General features: G+C 36.8%; 1 protein-coding gene across 1 annotated transcript in view; it reads left to right on the top strand.

Annotated features, from left to right (window-relative positions):
* The window catches only part of LOC122808664 (CD209 antigen-like protein E), a 242,928-nt gene that overhangs the window by 110,200 nt on the left and 107,133 nt on the right, over positions 1 to 25,595 (top strand). The window lies entirely within an intron of this gene.

Here is a 25,595-nt window from a genome sequence, read left to right as displayed (position 1 = left end):
AGAAAGCTTGTACCATCTGTATGCTGATGTAGCTATGACTTCAGTCGCTGAGTAGTATTAGCCAGCCAAGTCAGACAAAAACATGTATAGCCCATGGACAACATTTTTATTTTCTCTTTAGTGGAAGAAAAGTAGGCTGACCAGCTAGACTCACTGTTGCTGCAAACAACAGCAACACCACAGTAAGTCATTCTGTGGACATTTAGCATAAAACATGGGAAATTAAAATGACCTTTCAGTGGAGCCAGACTCGTTGTGCAGCCTCGTATAGAAAGCTCCTTGAAGGAGTACAGTGCCAAGTATGGCATACTTTGAAAGTTTTTTTTTTACTACATTCTAATTGCTAACCGTCCTTACAGAAACCAATGTTTTTATGATTCTCACTCACTCTATATTTAAAAATAATAGTGTAAGCATTGCTTTTAAAAAGGGGCATTTTGACCAGTAATTGAGTAACTTACCCCTGTTTTGTTCCTTTAGAATTCAGCCTGGATTTAACATCTTTGACACGGTTACTTAAATAATTTGAAATGAAATAAATGAACTTCACTGCCAAGCATGCATGATTATATTTTGCCAAATAAGATGTTATCAATCTAACTATACTGACTTCTCCCAGACTCTTTTATTACATAATTTATTAATGAAGCTTATAAACTCAATTCAGACAGGAGATCATATTTTTATAAGCTACATTTTATTTAAATATTTGTAAACAAAATCTCTTACAAGGGGATACAGGTTTAGACATCTGGGAGCCTGAATATATAATTGATATTCTTCCAAATATAATATTAAAACCTTTAAATGAATTTATAACACTGTTAAGAAATGAGGTATCATAATATTTAATACACCTCAGGCTGTAATCCATTCTGTTCCTTGAACTATTGTAACTACATTGTCTTCCACTAACTAAACTTTTTGTCCAGTTAACAAAATAACCACATCAAAACACCAACACACATCTAATCTGAAGTGGAAAAAAATGAAGGTTAATGTTTATACACTACTCGGTTTTGAATCATAGAAACATTTTTTTTCTTCAAAACATATATTTAATTTGGTTTACAATGAAAAGGCAGAAAGTCAGTTAAACGACAGGCACCTCCTCGAACACGGTAAGAGTGATATTCAGAATGTCAACGTACAAGTGTCTGTCAGTTTATAAGGACATAAACAAGGCAGAGACATGAAGCATGGTTGGCAACGGCAACTGTCGACATTAATATCAACAAAACGTTGTTGATGTTGTCACGTCGACCTTTGTATCTACTTAATATTCGTGAGAAGAGCAAATGCGTCGGTAACATCACCATTCATGCTTTACAGCTTTGCATTTTTGATAGTAATCCATTTAATTCTTCATGGGGTAATTAAGCATAAAATTATATTCAATACATCCAGTTATTTCCCCCTTAGAAAACCAAAATAATTGGTGATTATATCAAATTATCTAACATTTTCTTGGACTGCCTGCAGGCGACCACAATGTTTTCTTTTTCAGGGCTTCAAGTTATACCTAGCCTAAATTCTAATGAAATTAGAATGCATTTTATGAAGTTTTAAAATTTGCCCTAGTACCCAGAAAGTGCTATCAACATGAGTAAGCCTTAACAAAGACATTTTTCCCCTGGCAGCAGCCCTCTCTGATTTACAGGCAACCCTACAGCAGTTATTCTACATGGCCTGAAGAATCACCATGGCACCTGTCCTCCTCATCCACCACAAATGTTAATGAGGCATTCAGGAAGAAAGGCATATGATAATGAGTCATATGCTCTCCCCAAGGAAATAACCATGGAAAGTAATATACTCAAGCAAAGTAATTCATAGAAGTACTCAGTTGTGTAAATCAACCTCACCAGTTACATTAATAACATAGCCAAAAGTTTAGATTCACCCATTAATTTCAGTGGGAGAGATTGTATTAGAGGTAAGTGTCAGGGAGTTAACAGAGTGGTATGAGGTGAGAGAATAAATGTTATGTATATGGCAGCATGTGTGCATGACTGAAGAGTTAAAAGTGATCTCAGGTGTGTGTGTGTGTGTGTGTGTGTGTGTGTGTGTGTGTGTGTGTGTGTGTGTGTGTGTGTGTGTGTGTGTGTGTGCATATCTGGGTGTGTTTGTTTGAATGTGTGTGTGTGTGCGTGTGTGTGTGTGTGTGTGTGTGTGTGTGTGTGTGTGTGTGTGTGTGTGTGTGTGTGTGTGCCTGTGTCTATGTTTCTATGTTTGTGTGTTTATGGTGAAAGGATAAGTGTGCCTGTGAATGTGACTGAGTGGGAGGGTGTTTGATCTATGATGAGTGTTGTTTGTTTTTATAAAAGTCTAAATGTGTCTGTGTGTGTGTATGTAGGGGGGAATTTCATATATCTCTGCTCCCATAGACTGATGAGCAAAGCCTGTAATACTGAGGGGGAGCACCAGATAGAGCCCTATCAGATGATCAAAGTTTCAAAACTTCAAAATTCATATGGCCGAGACCATATGATAGAAGTTTTGAAACTTTGAACATCAAATAAAAAAATAAATAAATAAAAATAAAAAAATATATTTTTTTACATTTTTGCAGGGTGCAAGCCCCCTTGCACCCCTCACACCCCTTGCTAATTAAATATGCCAAGTGTTAGATCGCACTACAGTGAGGAAAATGGTAAAGTTCCTATTCCGCGCTGTACGGCGATCTCCATTCAAAATGTTTGAAGTTTCAACACTTCGATCATATCATCTCGAACATGTGAATTTCAAAGTTTTGAAACCGATCATCAGATAGGGATGCCACCCGATACCAAAGACTTTTATATATCACTTAATAAAAGTAGTAGAGTAACCATTTTCTTGTGCATATTCTGAACAATAAGAAGTTTATGAAACAATAATGACTTGCAGTGTCCATGAGGACTAACACAGCAGTTAAAAGAGACAAAATCACGGATGTTCTGTAACTTTAAATGCATTTTATTGGTAAGGAAATGTGTGTGTGTGTGTGTGTGTGTGTGTGTGTGTGTGTGTGTGTGTGTGTGTGTGTGTGTGTGTGTGTGTGTGTGTGTGTGTGTGTGTGTGTGTGTGCCTGTCTGTCTGTGTGTGTATGTTGAATGTGTGCATGCATATTGAGTGTGAACGTAGGCATACCTGTACCAATGCACAAACAAGCAACAAACAAACAAGCACTAATAAAAAATGCATATGTACAGATGCTGGTGTAGTGCTGTACATTTAATTATTTTTGTTAGCTGCAGTACAATTATATGTATTGGTGGTAAGTCTAGTGTTCATTTGGCTTTCCCATAGCATGCATGCATATTACCATTTAGTGGTAGTTTAATTTAATGCTTGCCAGGTGAAATGCAAACAATCCCCCTACTCATAATGTTCAACTGTTATTGCAGTTTATGGTCATCTGTCATTCTGTCTGTTTGCTGGAAGTGCTTTGTGACAGAGATTAAATATCACAGTATCTAAAGCATGCCTAACACATAGGATTATGATCATGTCACTTAGTCTAACTGATTTTTTTTCAAATTTGTTCTTTATTTATTTTGATTTAAGATGACCAACCAAAATATCAAACACAACATACATAAAAAAACTAATAAACAAGGTATAAAAAAATTACAAATGGTGAAAGGGAAAAAAATTGTAGGAATATATCTAACTAATACATATCTTACTGATTAGGTTTGAGTGTAGCCACCTACCTAAGTAGTTACTACTGTATTAAGGTATATTATAGAGTTTGTTATTTAGTACTTTCTGTTAAGAAATTTAATGCCAAAGAAGTAGAGGGTTGTTACATTATGCGAGTGTTTAAAAATAATTATATATATTATATACATCATCAATGCCACTTAGAGGTAATTTAAAGGGAATGTATATAGATTTTAATCATTTTTGATTAGCGACTAGTAATGATATGGGAAAATTGTATTAGAATTAGTAAGGAATTGTCTTCATGATGTTATTATTTTTTTTTTTAAAGGTAGAGAAATGAGTTTTAATTAGTTAGGATGGAATGAAGTAGATTGCACCAGTAAGTTTGAAAGTAAGATTTTTTTCTTCGGGTTTTTAGTTGACAATTTATGTGAAGATATGTATTTTATTGCCATCTCCTTGAAATTTTCCCAGCATATCTTTGATACGTTAAACCAGTTTTTGGCTATGTAATATTTGAGTAGAGTGTATATTATGATTAGGACATGTTTACGAATTCCAGATAATGATTTGGGAGTTATATGAAGGACTGTAATTTCCCACGAGAAGGTAGTTTTTTTGTATCCTATTTTCTCGAGTTTTGTTCTGAGGGACCACCATAGTTTGTATATAGTTTTACAACTCCAAAATATGTAAAGTATGTCAGCATTTACCAATGGGCAGAAAAGACACGATAACACTTTTTTATACCTTAATTTGTTAACACAGCCAGAGTATAATATGAGTTATTATTTATCATGAGCTGCATATATATTAGGTTTTTGAAGGGGGGCAGTTTTAAAGTATTTAGTATAGCTTCTGATTTTTGCTTACATGTTATATATTTTTCCATGTCCTCCCAATACTTCGAAAAGAGAAGTGAAGATTAAAATTTAATCATGGTTATTAGTTTGTAAGTTTGGGAAATCATTTTAGTTTATAGGATAGCATTTTTATAATTAATTGAGCTGTTTTGATTTCTTGTTCATCAACATTAGCATTTGAATATTTTACTCTATTAATGATTTTAACTGACTAAGTATGGGATCATAATTGTGTGCTACCCTTATTGGGATCTTAGCTCATTTGTAGTCAAGTTATTTAAGTGGTATAATTGCCAGAGTGTTATGTTTTTGATTAGATGATAATTGTTTAATTTATCATTTTATTGTTAAGTTTGAGGTTTGGATTGAGATGGATTGGCTGTAGGAATTCAAGTATGTTTTGTAGATGTAAAGATGAAATCAAAGTTTGAAAAAAATGTTATTTGATTTTTAATTGTCAGGTAAAGTTTAGCGGTGAGATTGTTTTTTAGTTGTGTATAGGAAATGACCTTGGGATTGATGCCAAGAGAGCATAATTGATTGTACCAGATTTTTACCCAGGTTGGAGACCATGACTTGCACTCTGTATCATAGTTAGAGATTTGGATAAGTCAACTAGCATTAATGATATGGTAATATAGTTGGAAATCAGGGAGCCCCAGTCCACCTCTTTCTTTTGGGAGTATCAATTTACCATAGTGAATTCTTGAATTTTTGGGGAACCAAATGAATTTGGAAAGAGCCATTTCAGTTTTATTAAGGAAATGTTTTTGAATATTTGTACAACTACATATTGAATGCAATGTAAATGAATCTCTTTTCCTTTTGTTATTTCAATTTGTTATGTAACTTAGCAATGTAAAAATTCTATATGTTATGTAACTTGTTATGTGGAGCTTCGCAGCTTAGCAATGTGAAAATTATATATTCTATGTAACTTGTTATGTGGAGCTTTTCTCCCCGGGCCTCTACTGAAAATGGGCTCTCGAGCCCAGTGGACCTCCCGGTCACCAAACTGGAATAAATAAATAAATATAAATAAATAATATTTAAGTTAATAAAGTTTAAGTGAAATAGGATTCTAGGTAAGATGTTCATCTTGATGATGGCTGCTTTAGATAAGGGGGATACATTTATATTTTTCCATCTTGTGATGTCTTGTTGAATTTGCTCCCATGTTTTTAATAAATTTGCCTTCATCAACTTTTTCTGGGTGTAGGCAAAGTTTATATCCAGATATTTTAGCACATAGGTGATTGGAATTTCAGTAAAGGGAAGATATGTTTCAATGTGATTAAGTGGGTTAAGAGGGGAAATAGAAGATTTCGAAGGGTTCATTTAATAGTTGGTTATGTAGGAGAAATCAAGTGATTTTAGGATTTTATGCAAATCCGTATTTGGTAATTCAAAATATATATTAAGGTTGTCTGCAAAGGTTGAGTATTTTAGTTCTGTGTTGCATATTTTGGGAATATGATGATATGTTTTTTGAGTGATGAGAAGTAGAAGAGGCTCTAAGTAGAGATTAAAATGACATGGTGAAAGGGGGCACCCCTGTTTCATTCCATTAGTTATCTTAAGGGGTTGGGATATTGTTTTGTTAATGTATAGAGTTGTAGAGGCATTTTTGTACAACATTTTGATAGTATTTGTAAAAGTTTGGGGAAGATTAAAGTATGGCATTGTTTGGAGTAAAAAGTTAATATCAACATTTTCAAAGGCTTTGGTAGCATCAGTCATTAAAGTATACCTGAGGTGATTGTCTTTTGTTAATAAATCATTATGGTGTTTAAGGTGAGAGTGTTGTCACTTACTTGTCTTTGTTGCATGAATCTTAATTGCCCCTAGGATATTATACTAGGCATAATTTTTGCAGTCAATGTGCCATAATAGAGGTTAGTATTTTGATGTCTAAATTTATGAGTGGTTAGTTTTTTCAGCATGGTGTTTGAGTATCAAGATTGTTTTTGAATTAAGTATCTATCCGAGATACCATGAAATATTATATAGCTGTAAATTTTAAGCAGGATTTTAGACAGCTGTAGATTGAATTTCTTGCAGAAATCAGTGATGAAGCCTTCTGGGCCAAGGGCTTTATTTATTTTTAATTTGTTGATTGCTAGTTTGACTTCATCTATTGTGAGAGGTCTAGCTAGGAGACTATTTATATCTTTGCTTAACTGGGGAAAGCATAAGTTCTTTAAAAATTTATCATATAAATCAGGTTGGATTGGTTTGTGGGGATTTTATATTTTTTTTATAAATTTTGGCAAAAGAGTTAACTATATCATAGGTTCATAGGTTCATAGTTTAGTACTAAGCTAACTGCCCTTGCGAGCCATTTTAAGCCTAGCCAATTATCCCTTGTGAGACAAAAACCCTGCACCTTGTGTTTGTAAGGCAAACACCTTAGCCATTGAGCCACGCTCCCAACCCAGTATTAGTATAAAGAGTTTTTCCTTTATAGTGTAGTTCAGATATATTCAGAGGTCCATTTTTCATGTTTATTAATGTGGCCAAGGTTTTAGAAGGGACTTGAGCCCATTCAGAGTATTTATAGAGGAGATGTAATTCATTACGGGATTGTTTTCGCAAATGAAGTGCTTAGAGTTTGTTTTTTTTTTTTTTGGATGTTGCACATAGCATCAGCTAGGTCCGAGGAGTAATTCTTTTGTAGTTTTTGTTCTAACTCCTTTAATTGGTTCTCAAACAACTGTTTGTCTTCCTGTTCTTGTTTTTTTATATAGATGCTTTCTGCATAAGTACCCCTCTGATAAAAGCTTTAGTGGCTGCCCACTGTATATCATATGGCATGTTGCTGGAAGTTAAATCTTGATCTAGTTTAGATAAGATTGAATTGATTTCTTTTGTTACCTCTGTTTTATTTAATAGGTTGCCATTTAGTGACTAATTCACAAAACCTCCTCTACAGTTGTTGTAATCAATTAGTTTGATAGTTAGTGAGATTTTCAAATGGTCTGAGATTGATCTGGTCTCTTTCTCATATTTGTAGATTTTCTTGGAGTAGGTTGCAGAGATTAGAAATAAATAATTTCTAGACCATGCCTTATGTGAGGTGGAATAGTAAGTGTGTTTATTTGTTGATCTATCATGTTTGCAAACTTAGTAGAGGTCTATTAGGTTAAAGTTATTTTTTAATTCTTCTAGGATTAATGTGAGTAGGTGAGATTGTTTTCAAGTTTTGTTTGAACTATCTTTCATAGGGTCTATAAGAACATTCCAGTCTCCACCAATAATATAAAAATGATTGGGAAATTTGAGTAGTATGTTATAGATTTCATATATGAATTGCTGTTGATTAGAACAGGGGCCACAGATGTTAAGAAAAAGAATATGCTTATTTAGTTGGGGATAGGAGCAACTAAAGTTGCACCAACGACCATTTAAATCAGATTTGGTATTTACGATTTCTTTTGGAAAAGATTTTTTGATTATAATAGCGGTGACCTTAGAAGTAGTGCTATTGTCCATTATAATAATCTGCTTTATCCAGTTTCTCTTCTTATCTGTTTTCCAATTGATCGTCAGTTATATGAGTTTCTTGTAGGTAAATAATATTTTATTTATTCTGGTATAGTAGGTGCAGTAGGAAAGGAGTGTGTGCACAATCCCAGAAATGGAATAATGAGAGTCCACCAGGTCGAAGCAAGCAAGGACAACCAAAATCGGTACTGTTTCTGGGAATATTGTAAATTTATTGGACTATTCCCTAACATCAGATGATGTAAATACTCTAACAAAAAGGAAATTTATACCGAGTGGATGTAATAGGGCGTCTGATGCATTGATTCATTTAAAACTATTTGTTAGAAATTTAAATTTAAAACTGTTATTTAAACATGCTGAGATAGGCATGTAAAAGTGTGCAAAAGAGCAAGGACTTTTATTCCATATAGTGTGCCTATTGTTACATCTTTTCATGATTTATGTGAGAGGGAAATTAGGGAAGTATATAATAAGAGACCACAAAGATTCTATAATCTAGCTAAAAGTGAACAAACAACACTGAAGAAGTTGGAATCAGAAAATAATATAGTTATCAAACAGGCAGATAAGGGAGGGGGAATTGTTTTGTTCAACAGAAATGATTATATGAGATGCATTTTGAACTTTTTAAATGATGATAAAACATTTCAAAAAGTTGATTTTAATTATGTAAGAAAATGTATCTCAGATATTAATATGTTTATATATGAAATGCAATTACAAAATGAGATTACTTTAAAATTATTCAACTTCTTTGCGGTGCCTTGTCCTATAATTCCTTTCATATATGGGCTTCCAAAATTCCATAAATCTTTATCCAACCCCCTATGAGACCCATAGTCTCAGGGAGGGGTTGGATAACTGAACCACTTTCTATTTATATACAGAGCAATTTAAGCAAATATCTTTGTATGTGTAGAAGTTATATTAAAGATTCAGCTGACTTCTTGATGGAAATAGTTACTTGGTTCAAGGGATATCAGAATATGAAGTTTTTATTTGTATGTTTGGACATTAATTCACTTTTTACAGTGATTCCCAAGTCATATGGTGTAGAAGCAATACAGGAGTTTCTAAATAGAGAAGCTGATATGTTGCATAATAATACAGAAAACATCTGTTATATTATTGAAATTATTTTAAATAATAACATCTTCTTGTTTGATGGACAACCGTATCTACAAACTTCGGGTTTTGCCATGGGTACGCCCATGGCTAACACATATGCCAATTTAGTTTTAAGTAACTGGGAAAGCAAATATATTTATAAAGATACTGGGTTTATTAATCCCAATATACTTTTTTATAAACACTTTGTAGATGGTTGTTTTTTATTTTGGAAAGGAGAAGAAATGGAATTAAGGGAGTATGAAAATTACTCGAACAGCTGTATAGAATTTTTTATATTTTACAATGGAATGTTCTCAACATAAGATCACTTACTTAGATACAAGTTTGGAGAAAAATGGTGATAGTATACAAACAAGTGTATATAAAAAAGATGTTCATGCTAATAGATACACAAATAAGTTGAGTATGCACGCACCTCATATTTTAAAGGGAATAGTAAAGAGTCAGTTATGTAGAGTAAGTAGGTTGAATACAGATGATGACAACAGTAGACTACAAAGGGATGAAATGGCCCTGGAATTTATGGAGAGGGGATTCAGCTTGGACAGCATACACAAAATAATGGAAGATGTAATAAAGGGGAGGAATTATGAAACAGCACCCTATTTTAAGATGATTGATAAAGAAACAGTGGATAAACATGAATGTATGAATTCAAAATTAAGATATATACTTTCTTATAACAATAAGACTCAAGATATAGAAACGGTTATTAACAAATATTGGAATGTTTTATTGACACTCCCAGAAATGAAAAATATAGTGAATGAATTTACTACATTTGCCTATAGAAATGAAAGAAATCTTAAAAGTAGGCTATGTTATAGGGAACTATTGGTGAGCAAACAGAAAAAAATCCTTTAAAAAGGGCACATTTCCACGTTTGAATTGTAGCTGCTGTAAAGACATAATGAATGAGTTGATTTTTATACATCCTATTACTAAAAGGAAATTAATTTTTGATACACTGGCATATTGCCATTCAACACATATAACATATTTAGCAACATGCATAATTTGTTCAGCATTTTATATGGGAAAATGTTATCTCTTAAAGAATGTATTATAGAACATAAATCAGCAATTATAAGAAAGGTAGAAACAAATGCCCTAGCGAAGCATATTATGGACAAAGAAGATTTACATCAGTTTTAATTTAGGGTAATTAGTATACAATGTAAGAATATAAGAAGAGGGGACATAAATAATAAATTAGAGAACACTGAAATAAAATAGATTTTAAAGCTGAATGATCAGAAGTTACCTGGTTTAAATGGAGCAGTAGGCTTAAAACCAGTTTTGCAAAGGAAACAAATGTTATTATAAATGTTACTATGGTGACTAATTGTTTTATTATTTCTGGTTTGTGATTGGTAGGCTGTGTCATATGTTTTGTATTTTAAAAAGTTTTTTAAAAAAAAATAATTTTATTTACTGATTAAGGGGGAACCCGAAAGCTTTGTATTATTTTGGTTTATTTTATATTAAACTAGTAAAACATTTCTGCTGTTCATTTTATTGTTTTATTAACTAAGTCTATCAGTCACAGTTTGGTGTAGCAGTCTCTTTTTTTTTTGGTTATATTGTAGGTGCATAATCTGATTTTTTTTTCTCTCTGTTCATGAAGACCATTGATGTTCCAAGAGTCAATTATAATCATTAGTGATTTTTAGGTGGGTGATAATATTTTAGGTCTGAGTTGATTAAATAGTAATGAATCCTTTGTAAGAATGTTGCTAAGTTTATTATTTACTTTTTGAGTGGCATCCATTAAACATATACATACTCTAGTGTCTAACCACTTATCTCTCTGAATTATGATGGGAGTTGCTACATAGGAAGAGAAAAAAATAGAGATAGTTTGGGATTGTACTGTTACTATAAGGTTTCAGGGAAATAAAAAATACCATTAGACAATTCCAAGTATCAGCAATCATTATGCAACTCATACATTCAACCGCTCCTTTAGTATTAGTTGATTAAAAGATCTAAAATCCTTTGCTTTAACATTGTCAAGGATGTAATGTAAGGGTTATAAAAATAGATTTTTCATACTATTTTTATTTTAAGATAATTATGTCAGTTAAAGTGTTTAACTGGTTGAGTAGATTAAATAACTGCTTATAGTAGATGTTTTTAAACTGTGATTACTTGTATTACTTCTGGTAGTGTGTGTGTGTGTGTATATATATATATATATATATATATATATATATATATATATATATATATATATATATATATATATATATATATATATGGGTCTACCTGAGATGGTCGTCAGGCCATATGATCGACTTTCATTTGGTCGACAATTAATTTGGTTGACAGGCAGATTTGCCCCCCTCCCCAATGTTGTGCAACCCTGGAGTTGATATATATAGTTAGGGGGGGTGGGGGGCACAGCCCCCCACATTGAGGGTTCCCCCCACACAAAACTGCTTGTCGACCAAATGAACTGTCGACCAAATGAAAGTCGATCATATGGCCTGTCAACCATCTCAGGTAGACCCATATATATATATATATATATATATATATATATATATATATATATATATATATATATATATAGGTATAGGTATTAAGTCAGATTATATCTGAAGAGATAGTGTTTAATTTAAGAGACTGCTAAAGTTAACCAATTTTCTATTAGTAATGTAACTTATCAATACTAAGTAAACATATTTAGATTTAGATAAAAAAAAAACATTTGTGAGAGTACTGGTTTGAGACATTAAAGGAAGCGAAACATGATCCCCGTACATTGAAGCCAAAATTTAGGTTATAGATTGTATGCAGGTATTGTAATTAATATGAAAAACTATTTCACTGCATTAATATTACATAAGCCTCCACTTTTGGTACTATAAATATTGCTTATAATGTTGAATAACAAAATGCTGTAGTAGTTAATATTATACATTCTCTCAGATATTCACATACCAATAAAACCTGAGGTCTTCTAATCTTGATCAGCAGACAATTATAAATTATACTTATACAATAAAGGAAAATAAACATGTAATGCAGGACCTTGCGTTTCCCCACAGTAACACTTCTATACATCTTTAGCAGGAAGATAAACAATCAAATTACACTTCCCTACTCACTATCAGCATTAATAAAACTTCAAGCAATAACAGCAACACTAAAAATTCAAGTAACAAATCACAGCCACACAGGTAGAAAACACACTCTGCAAAGCTAAGAATGCAGCATCCATGGGACCAGATGACATCCTGGGCTGTGTACTACATGAACTACAAAATGAACTGGCACCTCACCTAAGTGTCATGTTTAATCATAGCCTCACCTCAGGCTTCATGCCCACTGAATGATGCACAGCTACAGTTATCCCACTCCACAAGGGGGGGATCCACCTTGGATCCTGGTAACTACTGTCCCATCAGTCTGACGAGCCTGATCTGCAAGGCCTTGGAAAGTATTATCATGGAACTTATAGACAAAGACATTGGCAACCTTCAAACACTGGACCCCACCCAGTTTGGGTTTGTGAAGGGCCAATCTTGTCTCCTGAACCTGATTGACTTCTTCAAATCAGTCTCCAGAGCCATGGATGAGGGTAAGCTGGTCCACACAGCCTATCTGGACCTCGTCAAGGCCTTTGACACCATCCCCCACTCAGGAATCATAGATAAACTTACTAAGCTGGGCATAAATCCCTATGTCACTTGATGGGTTGCCAACTGGCTTACTAAAAGAACCCACACTGTAAAAGTAGCCGACTCCAAATCCAGCTCCAGACAAGTGACAAGTGGAGTACCTCAGGGTTCAGTCCTGGGACCACTCTTGTTTGGCATCTACTTCTCTGAAGTACAGGCCAGCACCAAGGGACTCTGGCTAACACAATTTGCAGATGACTGCAAACTGGGAGCTATTATTAAATCCCCAAATAATGTGGATAGTCTACAAAAGGGGCTTACAGAAAAAGATGTTTGGTGCCAGAGCCATGGGCTCAAGCTCAATGCCAAGAAGTGTATAGTTATCCCCTTTGGAAAAAACATATACCCATGAATTACCACATAGGTGGCAGTACACTAGTCACCAAAAGTGTGATAAGAGACTTAGGAACACAGGTGGACAGTGGTCTCACCTTCGATAACCACATCGCCGCAACAGTCAGGAAATCCTTCTATGTGGCACACCTCATCACTAAGGGCTTTTCATCCAGAAAAAAAGGAGGTCATTGTTCCACTGTACTCATCCCTAATTAGACCCATCATAGAGTACAATGCCCCATTTGGTATGTACCCCACAAGACATCTGCAACAACTGGAAAGGCCGCAGAAACACCTCACTAAAAGAATCACAGGCCTAAAGCAAATGCCCTATGCTGACCAACTAAAAAAACTCCAGCTATATTCTGTCACATATCTTCTACTCAGAGGTGATCTCTGCTTAACATACGAGGCCATGTCAAACCCAGGGCTATTGGACATGCTGCACTTAAAGAAATCCCAATCCATCCGAGCCACACACTCCAGGGAACTACACCTTGTCATCACAATGAACAAAACATGCTGGAGGGATAGGTTCCTGACCCATACATGTCAAGCAGAGTACCTCCTTGGCCCTCTTCAAAAGGAACTTTGACGACTGGATGGGAGATAGAAAATTTACCCTGGGGATCACTTCAGTCACCCTGCTAGACAGGGGTCCAGGGAAGTAAATATTGTGGGAAGAAATTGCCAGGGAATTGTTATGGCTAGGCTTGTACAGGCCCTAGGGCCAATAGCCTAGTACCAACCTATGAACCTATGAATAACCATATTAAGTGGTGGAGGCATTTCAGCCTGGAGTATTAACTACTGAGAAATTTAGTTTAGTTCCAAAGTGCTGAAGTTACATTTATAAGTAGTGCAGATTTCCTACAAGGTTATGTAGTTGCACCCAGGCACTTCCTGTAGCATAATGAGGTTCATGTTAAAAACAGGAGATTGTATCTTTCAATGTCAGAGACTAACTGGCTTTTTATGAGTTTGAAACATGGATGCCAAGAAATTTACCTTTGCTACTGTTCTTTGCTAGCTGGCACTATCTGCTGTTAATCCTTAGTGCAAAACAAAGTCTTAGCATTTCTTAAGGATGATTAATAACAACTTGTTAAGCACATTCCTGACATCAGAATGATGCTTACCAAGCTTCGTTTTTTCTCATTTGCAGTGTAATTATGGTAGTCCATGCACTGCATTATAGTTAGGTACACAATTCTCACCTCTTAGCACAAGAAAACTGGCCAAGCCAAACATTGGGGTAGGGGGGAGTGGCAAAGGCTCAAAATCAGGAACAGATATCAAATATTGCTCTTACAAACTTAAAAAGTTGATAGAATAAAAGGTTTTACTTTGGCACACATTTCCTAAAGAATATGAAATCTGAATCTCAAATGTCTGTCATTATTTAGTGACTTTGATCGTCAATGTTTGGCAGAAAACCATAAATTTTACAAGGAACAGACCAAAAATAAGAGGCAAAAAATCTGGACACACTGTGAAAATCTAGAAAGATGAGAGGTATAGTTAAGTAAAGATTTGCCAGAAAATGCATAATAAACCATAGCATTACAGTAACTAATTCATACTTAACATTTCCGCGGCAGAGCTAGCCACCCCGCAGTGTTCTGAAATAGGTGTAACTTGAAAATGGCTTGGCTTTGATTATTTTGCAGTGATATCAAAGCTGACATTTCAAGCCAGCTACCATGGAAACAATACTGCACCATTGTTTTAACATGTTGAATCAGACAATTTTTTTATCAGGACTGAGGAAGTTTGGAAAAGATACCTCCATGTTCTGATAATTTATTATTCTCCTTCATTCTTGAGAGTAGTTTAGTACCAAAAGTGGATAGTATTGTGCATGTTTTGGAAAATGTTCTTTCTTTTATTAAAGTGTGAAAAAAGTGAAACTCTGGTAACAGCCATATGAAAGTAAAAAATAAATGCAACTGTAAATCTCATAAGCATGAATAGTAAAGTGAAAAAAATGGGAAGTCTAAGTCTGCTGTGCTTTGGAATAGTAAACATATAAGTAGCAGGAATGTGTGGCATGTAGCCCCCATATCTCATGCACCACTGTATGCTTTATACCCCATGCCTTAACTATAATATACATATTTCCTGGCCTGCCCAGTTCTTTCCCTAACCTCAGTATCTTTGCATTTCTAAGGAGTGACTGCATCTATTATCTATGTGACAAACCAAACAATATACTTCTTCAAATGCTCAGTGCTCACCATTTACTAATGTATAAGTATCTTTTATACTGTAATAGCTGTCTTTAGTTTTATATGAATGTAATCTAATTATCAAATGTATGCACGTGTAGCAAAAGTCTGTAATATAATCCTTGCACCAATCAGGGAAAAACAAAATATTCATTTATTTAATCTGCTACTAAGATTCTTTCTGACTCCTGGGGCCAGATTCCAAAAGAAAGTTGTGCGTAGCACAGCACACCATGGGAAGACATCAGTGAATCAACAGCAAACTCAGTTTCATAATGTACACTAACACAAGACCAAGTAATTATCTGTTCAGCTTAGGATAATTATGGACTGTATGCACACCTTCCAGATTCCAAGACACAGCATGCATGTCTAATACAATTGAATTCTGACAAAGTACTTCACCAATTTTCTGAAAGCACTCAATGGAGGCCATATGTGCTTTATCTTAACACCACTACATTCCACATATTCTTAAGGAATCCTGCAGAATCCGCAAATGTTACTTAAAACAATGCAACTGACATTTAATGTGGTACAGCTGGCTGGGGTACTGGAAGCCATACTAGAGGACAACCTGAAAGGACATTCCAACAGGCAGCCAACTAGGCACCAGTCTAGGCTACAGTTAAGCCAGTGCTCTGACAAGAAAATAATAGGTAGATACTGATTAGACAGAGAGCCGGTGCAGGCTGTGTGCAACCCACGTGTACATCTGCAGTCTGCAGGGTAACTCAGTATGGATAGAAACAAAAGACTGCTTGAGTCAAGTTATACTGGCCTCTGAGACATTTCAGCAACATATGTGAGATGCTGTAGGAGTGCCCCAGACAGCTGTCAATCACATCCTCTCACATTTCCTGGCAGAAATGTGCACCAAGGTGGATAAATATATCCACTTCCGAAGAACACCAATGAAGTACAGAACAGCCATGCAACAGTTCTATGCTATAGCCAACTTCCTCTCTGTAATAGACTACACCCACATCCAAATTAAAACCCCAGCTGTACCTGATGTTGAACAGTGCATCAATAGAAATGTGGTGTACACAGCAGAGGACCTCATTACTAATATCATGACAACACACCCTGGTAGTGTGCACAATGCTGCAAAACAGAGGGAAAGCAGTCTCATGGCCTCTTTCTAATACAGTAAAATTCTTGAAGTACTACTACTGGCTAAGTACAGGACCATAGCTATGATGTAAGCAGAATCTAAATCTGTTAACAACAGTAAGCATGAAAACTAAAAAGGTGTTATCACCTTCCTGCAAACAGATGGTTGTGGTTATCCACTGCAGCCTTGGCTAATGGCACCACACATAACCCCATCAACCCCTGCCAAGGATGCATACAACAGGCCATGCTCTGAATTATGAAACACCACTGAGTGTATGTTTGGCATGTTGAAACAAAATTCAGATGGACACATCTAGGGGGTGCAATACAATACAAACCAGAAAAGGTATAATGGATGGTTACCATGTGTGCCATACTACATAACATGATAACAGCAAAACATGGTGGCTTGCCGCCTGCATGCATGCTTAACCTACCACAAGAACCTCAGATATTTGATGATGACATATCAGAGCACTCATAGGATGATCAGAAGACAGAGGGGTGAGAAGAAAAAAGCGTAGGTGACAGAGGATGCAGCCATATGTCCTAGCCCATGCAATATGGCAGCATCTGACACACACCTTTGAGTGATGACAACCCAGTTGTACAAATGTACATAAACTAAACAGTGATGTTCACATGTTTCCTCTCAACAGCAGCACAGATCACAACTAATGGAAAGAAACCACTAGTTTTCCACGATGAACGTCATACACAATGGAAGCATAGAGTATTCAATAAGAACATATATATAACACTCAGCAAGGTACACATTTGGATGCAAAGAGAGGAAAGATCAATGCAGGAAGTCTCTCTGCAAGCTACATCACCAATTAGGACCGCACAGGCAAATGTGTTGGGTGCAGGGTGTGTGCACATCAGAAGGTATCACTAGACAAGTAGCATATCATTATACAGATAACTAGCATGGGATGATATCCATAAAATAGCCAGTACCACAAGGAATCTAGGCCCACATAGTCTATGGAAATGTATCAGCACAAACATAACTGAAAAGCAGGAGCCATGCACAAACATTGATGCATCACACATAGCATTGTATGATGTGCAATAGTTTCTTACAAAACAGTAAACAGCATACAGCAGCAAGAGTATTTATGAACACCCCAGGGACTAGCCAAAAAGAAAATAAACACAAATAAACCTGACATCCCACGCAGACATGGAATGTGACACTGAAAGCAATGCTTCAATGCACAGGTTGTTGCTGCAACATCACTCAGAGATTCAAATATGCAGAGCATCAATGACTGCACAACAGACATGGAACATGCATTAATGTTGGAGATACAGCAACATAGGTAACTATGTATATGTGTGTAGAATCAGTGACATAGGGGAAGGCACACACAGAAACAGGATGTCAGCATGGTGACTGAAAACAGAAACAGGTTCACAGAAGTGCAGTGAGTGCTGAGGGTGAGGCATGTGCATTACCATATTAAAATACTGTATGTAACACAGGTATACATACAGAGGCATACTTATGCATGCAGGATTGGCAAATGACAAAGACATGTGTAATGTAGCAATCAATGCTGGATGACAAAGATAACATGCTGTTAACCATGTTAATATGTGCCCTGACCAACAACAGATGTATATGCACATTGCAGCACAGACTGATGTCTGAAGGCCAAGTGTGGGTCTAATGAGAGGGGGTCTGCCTCTCCCCATGAGAGATAATCTGCTTAGTACAGTTAGGGCACATAACATCTGATTTGTACTATGGAACTGCTGTAGCACAAGTGTAACAAGGCATTCAACACAGCATGCTTTGCAGCCAGTGGTGCCATGACCTTTCCATATCTGTGCTCCTGGCTGTCATGTAACAAGGGAAGCTAGTGTGCTACACTATTTGTGGCATGGCCAAATGCACGCAGATAAGAGCTTTGATGTTGCTATGAACACTCATGTGCCTGTAATAGTAAGGAGACACACATTCTGATATGCATCCATGCACATCAGCTACTCATCCACATATAGTCCATCTGGTTATATCAGTTCATCGTAAAATCCACCATCATTTCCAGACTCTGTACAGGGCAAGGAGTTTAGTCATCATCATGCCTGTCATCTGATGTTCCCTGTTGATATCTGTCATCTTCCAAGCCAGACAATGAACACAATGTAGTGTCCCATGTACCATGGGTCACACTGTCATGGTTAAGCATATCACATCTCGCTACAGGATCAGTGGCTGGGCTATTGGAGGAGGCAGGTAATGGAAGTGCTACAAAAAGAGATAAATGACACATGTCACATACATTCTTAAATATCAAATGATGCAGCAAAGTAATGAAATCTGGGGCCATATATAACTGCAGTGCTAATGATGACATGGACTTACCAGGGTGGCTCAAGTACCCTATAGAACAGAGCTATGCCAAGTAATTTATATATCAAACAAATATGACAGATGAGGTCGATACAAATACTAAAACCTATCTCACATGCCCTCCTGTGACTCCACCACCAGTGATAAGGTTTGAAATGCCATGGTCATGTGAAAAAATAAACATACACATTTCATTGTTAAGCACATGCAGGGCATCATGTAGTATGACACCTAAGTTATATGACGCAACAAATAAGATAGACACATACTGCAAGGGTGAGGGTGATGTGCAGATTGCAGGTCTCCTGTGAAGGTGAACAAGACAGTGGCACTCATGAAGGGCACAGATGTAATTATCAATAGTGAAATGTAGCAACCATATGGACTGCCTTACTAGGTACATTCTCCCTGGTTGGGAATGTATCATCTGTTGTAGTGTGGATCCTGTATTATAACAAGGCACACAAACAACATGGGACTATACTCCACCATCATAACAGGAGGCAGACATACATCAGCTATGGATTATGCTAATAGGATATGTAGGCACTTCCATGACAAATGGTGCACATGCCAGCTAATGTACCTGTGTAGGTAGCAAGGCAACATTACTATTCTTGATTAGACATATGCTAAACAGTGCTGCACAATATCAACCATATGAACAACCTTACCAAATCTTTTTGTGCATGCAGCTTCCTCGCCCATGTTTTGTGATGATGTATCTGTAGGTTAAACTGGCACACAAACAACAACAACATGTGAGTATACTCCACAGTTATAACAGGGGGCAGAGGCACATAGCAACTAAAGATCATACCAACAGGATATAGAGACATTTATGTGGCATGTGTTGCTGCTATTTAAATGTTGGGGGAGCTATGCAATTGAAAAAGACAACATTGTACACGTTGTTGAGAGTGTTATGCATGCACTGTGTTGGTAAGATAACAGGCTATAACATGCTGTGCATGCACATCAGGTGTGCTTTCACATTCATGGTGTAGTTGCACTGCTGTAACACAAATATAACATTATGGTAAAAAGTGTGAATTAATGTCCTTCAATGAGAACTGGTGCACACTACAGTGTTTGTGAATGTTGGACATACCTGTACATCCTAGAACACATGCCTCATTACCTTCCCCCAGGTATCAGACAATCCTAGCTGGTGGTATGATGTAAGGTCAGGAAAATCATTATCTCACTCAGGGGAGGCAAAGGTGGCCCAGCTCTAGTGGCATTCCTCACCCTCTCATAGTAGTGAAGTCTGTTTGCTTCACTGAGGTTCATGTCAGAGCAACATAACTATCAGGCCTCCCGGGATATATTGTGACCACCCACAGTATTAATCATCTGTGTCAGATTCATCCACGCTTGATTTTTCCACACAGTATTTCCCATCCATCCAAGAAGGTTGCAGCCACGTTGGCAATTGTAAAAAATTGTCTCTCCTATTTCCTTCAACATCTGGAAGACAAAGTGATATGCACATCTTAAATTTTATTTTATTTATTTTATTTTACGTTTGTTAACCGGGCTAGTCCAACTGGATATATTTCCATTTTCAGCAGAGGCCAAGGGGAGAAAAGCTCCACAGTAACATTTAAATGTTTATAATGTACAATTATAAGAGAAAAAAATAAAAATGTAAGACAAAAATACATGAGAGAACAGTAGTTACAAAGTCATACTATCTAAGAAGATACCATATTCAAAGAGAATTATTTACACAAATATAAAGAAATACATTAGTTAAAAATAATTAGAGGGCCTTAGCAACAGACAAGTAAGCTAATTAAGAAATACAAAAACTTTGAAAGGAATATTCATACAGTAAGGTATGTGAGGTTGTTTACAATATGTTCACAGTTATTTCATATCCTATTTGCAGGAAATAATTTAAAATAGTTTCCACTACTCAGGGGTAAGTAGTATTAAAAAGGTGAGGGGGGGCAGAATAGAGAAAAATGGCAAAAGAGAATGCAGACAATTAGGGTAACAGCAAGGGCATAACCAGTGTGTTTTAAGATGTTGCTTCAGCCTTTGCTTAAAGAGTGGGAAGGAGGGAAGTGCTGTTAGATCTGATGGCAACATGTTCCAATATTTTCCAGTGGTATTAGAAAACAAGGAGTCACCTGCCACGTTATTAGACTTGGTAATGCTAGCCAGTAGTTTAGTGGAAGAGCATAAAGAATTGAGGTTTGCATAGGGGTAATAAGATTAGAGAGTATCAGTGTGTTCTTAGGTTGGTAGAATATCCTATGAACAATGGTAAGTTGGGAAAGTATCAGAATGTTTTTTAGTTCAAGCCAGTCAAGCTGCTTTAGGTTCAGACAGTGGTGAGCTCTAAATGGGTTCCCAGTGGCAAACCTGGCAATATTATTATAGGAGTTAGTTAGTTTAGTGAGATTATTTTTCTTTAGGTTAGTATATATATATATATATATATATATATATATATATATGGGGGGAAGCATAACAAAGAGTGGATATTAAATGGGAGTGGGCAATTGTAGTTCTGGCTGTTGGTGTTAAGAAGGGTTTTATTTTATATAGGGAGCCCAATTTTCTATTTACGGATTTTATAGTGTTATTTATATGATTGTCAAATGTAAGGTTATTGTCAATTAAGACTCCTAATAGTTTGGTGGTAGAGTCTGGGGTTATAATGGTGCCATTATTTGATTTGATAGAGAAATTGATTGGGGGGGGGATTTACTGTTAGGTATAAAGAGTAAGAGCTTGGTTTTGTTGGCATTCAAGAGGAAGCAGCGTTTTAGGAACCATGCCTCGACTGAGTTGAATACTGTCTGAGTTGGGATTGTAGTTCAGATGTGGAGTTAGCAGAACATATGAGCGTGGAATCATCTGCATATTGTATGCAAGTAGCTTGAGGGATTGCTAAGTAAAGGTCGTTGATGAATACTGAGAATAGAAGTGGACCAAGAATGGAGCCCTGAGGTACTCCAAGGGAGACTGGCAGGTGGGAAGATAGTTTATTCTCCCAAAGGACTGCTTGTTGCCTATTGTTAAGGTAGGACTTAAACCAGAGAACAGCCTTGGTGTCAAGAGCAAGGGATTCAAGAGTTTTTAGGAGTAGTGGGTGTTTGACCATGTCAAAGGCTTTTTACAGATCAATAAAGAGTACAGATGAGAGGATGTTGTTGTTACGGTTTTTATTGATAGAGTCGGTGAAAGATATGAGGGCTGTGGTGGTACTATGAAATGGCCTGAAGCCATGCTGACACTTAGCTAGTATATTATGTTGGGTTAGGTGGTTAATAAGTTGATGGTGAATACATGTTTCCATAACTTTTGCTAAGGGTGATAAGAGTGCTATCGGCCTGTAGTTGGAATACTCATTGGAGTTTCCACCTTTATGTAGAGGGATAATGTGGGAGATTTTCCAGATATCTGGGATGGTTCCTTCATTTATGGTTCTGTTTATAAGGATGGATACAGGATAAGCCACTGCTTTGGCTGCTTTTTGCAAGTATTCAGATGGTATTTGGTCTGCAGAGGGGGTACATGGCTTAAGTTTATGTATAAGTTTTTGGATGTACGAGGTAGCGATGGGTTCTATTTGGAATGTTGGGAGAGTATTAGGTAAAGAGGTTTGGAGATTAGAGTTGTTTGTGGACAGTTGGCAGGCTAGAGATTTTATGGTGTCTGTGAAGAAGGTATTGAAGGCATTGGTAGTTTGAAGGGAGGTATTATTATCAGCCCCTAGAGGGGGTGGTGTACTGGAGTGCCCTGGGTAAAGGAGTCTATTAATGCTAGACCAGAATTTTTATGGATTGTTATGGTGAGATTGCTGTAGTTTACAATAGTAGTTTTTTGTCAGTCAGTATAGCTTTTTTAGTAGTATTCCTTAGCTGTCTAAATATTTGTTGCCCTGAGATATTTTTGGATACTCTACACTTGGCCCAAGATTTATTCCTAAGCAAGATGAGTTGTCTAGTTTCATTTGAAAGCCAGGGGGCAGGTTTGGACTTCATTCTGATAGAACGTTCCTACCTATGAACCTATAATTTTCTTGGGTGGCGAAAGCCAGGGTACACTTTTTGGCTAGGCTTATATAGGCCCTAGGGCCAATAGCCTAGTACCTACCTATGAACCTACCTATGAACCTATGAACCTAAGGATAGTTAAGAATTTAGAGTTGAAATATTTAACTGCCTGCTTAAGAGGGAGAGTTTTTAGTGGGTACCAGTTACAGGCAGTAAGTTCATTTTGGAATAATACAGGGTTAAAATGTTTGTTGCTTCGAGAGATATTGTAAGTAGGGGTGTAAGGGATATCATTCTTTCATCTTATAATGTAAGTTAACATATGATCACTTAAGTCATCTGGTAGAGTTCCTGCCTTGTAAACTTGTTGATGTTTATTAATGAGTATCCAATCTAGGATACTCTCTTTGTTGTTGGGTTTGTTGATTCTAGTGGTGGTGGTAATAGTTTGACTAAAGCCATGAAGATTAATATGTGATGACAGATTCTCTGTGTTTACACATTTCCAGTCAGTATTAAAATCACCAAGTATAATGTTTTTTTGTGGGTAAGAAGTTGATACCCAGCTTAGAATGTCTTCTATTGTAGAGGTATTATTACCAGGGGTCGGTAGATGCAGATAATATATAGGGCTTTGGAAGCGTTTAGTTGAAGTTGGGAGATCAAAACTTCAGCCTTACTATCCTGAGGTGGATTGTAAGATATGGAGGAGATCTGTAGGGTGGATTTATACAGTAGAGCTACTGCCCACCCCTACGTTTAGTGCGGTCGAGTCTCAATATGTTGTAACCTGGGGGGATTATTTCATTATCTTTAGTTACAGGTTTTAACCAGGTTTCTGTGAGGCAGAGGATATGAAAGGAATGAGTATCAAGGAGGGCATGGAGATGGGCAGTAATGAGTATCAAGGAGGGCATGGAGATGTGCAATTTTGTTGTTTATACTGCGGGTATTAAGATGACCTAAAAGTAAAGAATTTGAGAGACAGGTTTGGGTAGTTATGGTGGGGGGAGTGGTAGAAGGAGTTGTAAAAGTTGGGATGCTTGTAGGGCCTGGGTTGGGGTGGATGTCACCATCTTTTAAGGTGGACGTTTGTAGGGCAGAAAATGGGTAGTTGAGGAAGCTGGTTAGGTATTTTAGTTTTTTAGAGTTGTGATATTGAATTTAATATGAGTAAGTCGATGATACTTGGCTAGCAGGTAGCAGGGTGTGGATGTGGTGTTTATTTGAAAATGGGTAAAGGTGTAGTTGTAACTAGCTGTTTGTTTAGGAGAGTAGTTGAAGTAGATATAATTAACTTTATTAATGGAGGTGAAGAGATAGGCAGAGGTGAGAATAGATATGAAAGTTTATATAGGGGCTCACATATTGACATGACAATGTTAAAAGCATATGTCAAATGAATGACTCACCTCTCATTTGCACTACATAGCTATACAAAACAATCCATGCCATGTATGCCATGGTTATGTACAGATAATCAGAATGAACATGAAAAAGTCTGAATAAGTGATCCATATGGCCTAACAACATTATGACATCTACCATTTCATTTAACAAGCTTGTATAGGTCACATATGTAGAGGTTAACCATATTGCAATACTCTATGGTCTATAGTGCAATACTCTAATGTTCACAGTCATCATCATCTTCTTTCGGCTGTTCCCATTAGGGGTTGCCATAGCGGATCTTCTGTTTCCATTTCTTCCTGTCCTCTGCATCATGCTCTTTCACACCAACCACCTGCATGTCCTCTCTCACCACATCCATAAACCTTATCTTAGGCCTTCCTCTTTTCCTCTTACCTGGCAGCTCCATCCTTAGCATCCTTTTCCCAATATACCCAGCATCCCTCCTCAGCACATGTCCAAACCAACGCAATCTCGCCTCTCTTACTTTGTCTCCAAACTGTCCAACCTGATCTGACCCGCTAATATACTGATTCCTAATCCTGTCGATCCTAGTCACACCCAGTGCAAATCTTAACATCTTTAACTCTGCCACATCCAGCTCTGACTCCTGCCTTTTCGTCAATGCCACCGTCTCCAACCCATATAACATAGCTGATCTCACTACCCTCTTGTAGACCTTCCCTTTCACTCTTACTGGTACCCGTCTGTCACAAATCACTCCTGACACTCTTCTCCAACCATTCCACCCTGACTGTATTCTCTTCTTCACCTCTCTTCCAGACTCACCATTACTCTGAACTGTTGATCTCAAGTACTTAAACTCATCCACCTTTATCAACTCTACTCCCTGCATCCTCACCATTCCTCTACCCTCCCTCACATTTTCACACATATATTCTGTTTTAGCCCTGCTGACCTTCATTCCTCTCCTCTCTAAAGCAAATCTCCACCTCTCCAGGGTTCCTCAACCTGGGACCTACTCTCACTACATATAACAATGTCATCTGCAAACATCATAGTCCACTGGGCCTCCTGTCTGATCTCATCTGTCAACCTGCCCATCACTATTGCAAATAAGAAAGGGCTCAGAGCTGATCCTTGATGTAATCCCACCTCCACCTTAAATGTATCTGTCACTCCCACCGCAGTCTTCACCAATGTCACACTACCCTCGTACATATCCTGTACCACTCTTACATACTTCTCTGCCACTCCCGACTTCCTCATGCAATACCACAACTCCTCTCTAGGCACCCTGTCATATGCTTTCTCTAAGTCCACAAAGA

The sequence above is a fragment of the Protopterus annectens genome, chromosome 8.part0 (genome assembly GCF_019279795.1).
Source record: "Protopterus annectens isolate FY-2018-M chromosome 8.part0, PAN1.0, whole genome shotgun sequence".
In the NCBI taxonomy this organism is placed as follows: Eukaryota; Metazoa; Chordata; order Ceratodontiformes; family Protopteridae; genus Protopterus; species Protopterus annectens.
The sequence above is the reverse complement of the archived record's forward strand: the minus strand, read 5'-3'. Positions and strand labels throughout refer to the sequence as shown.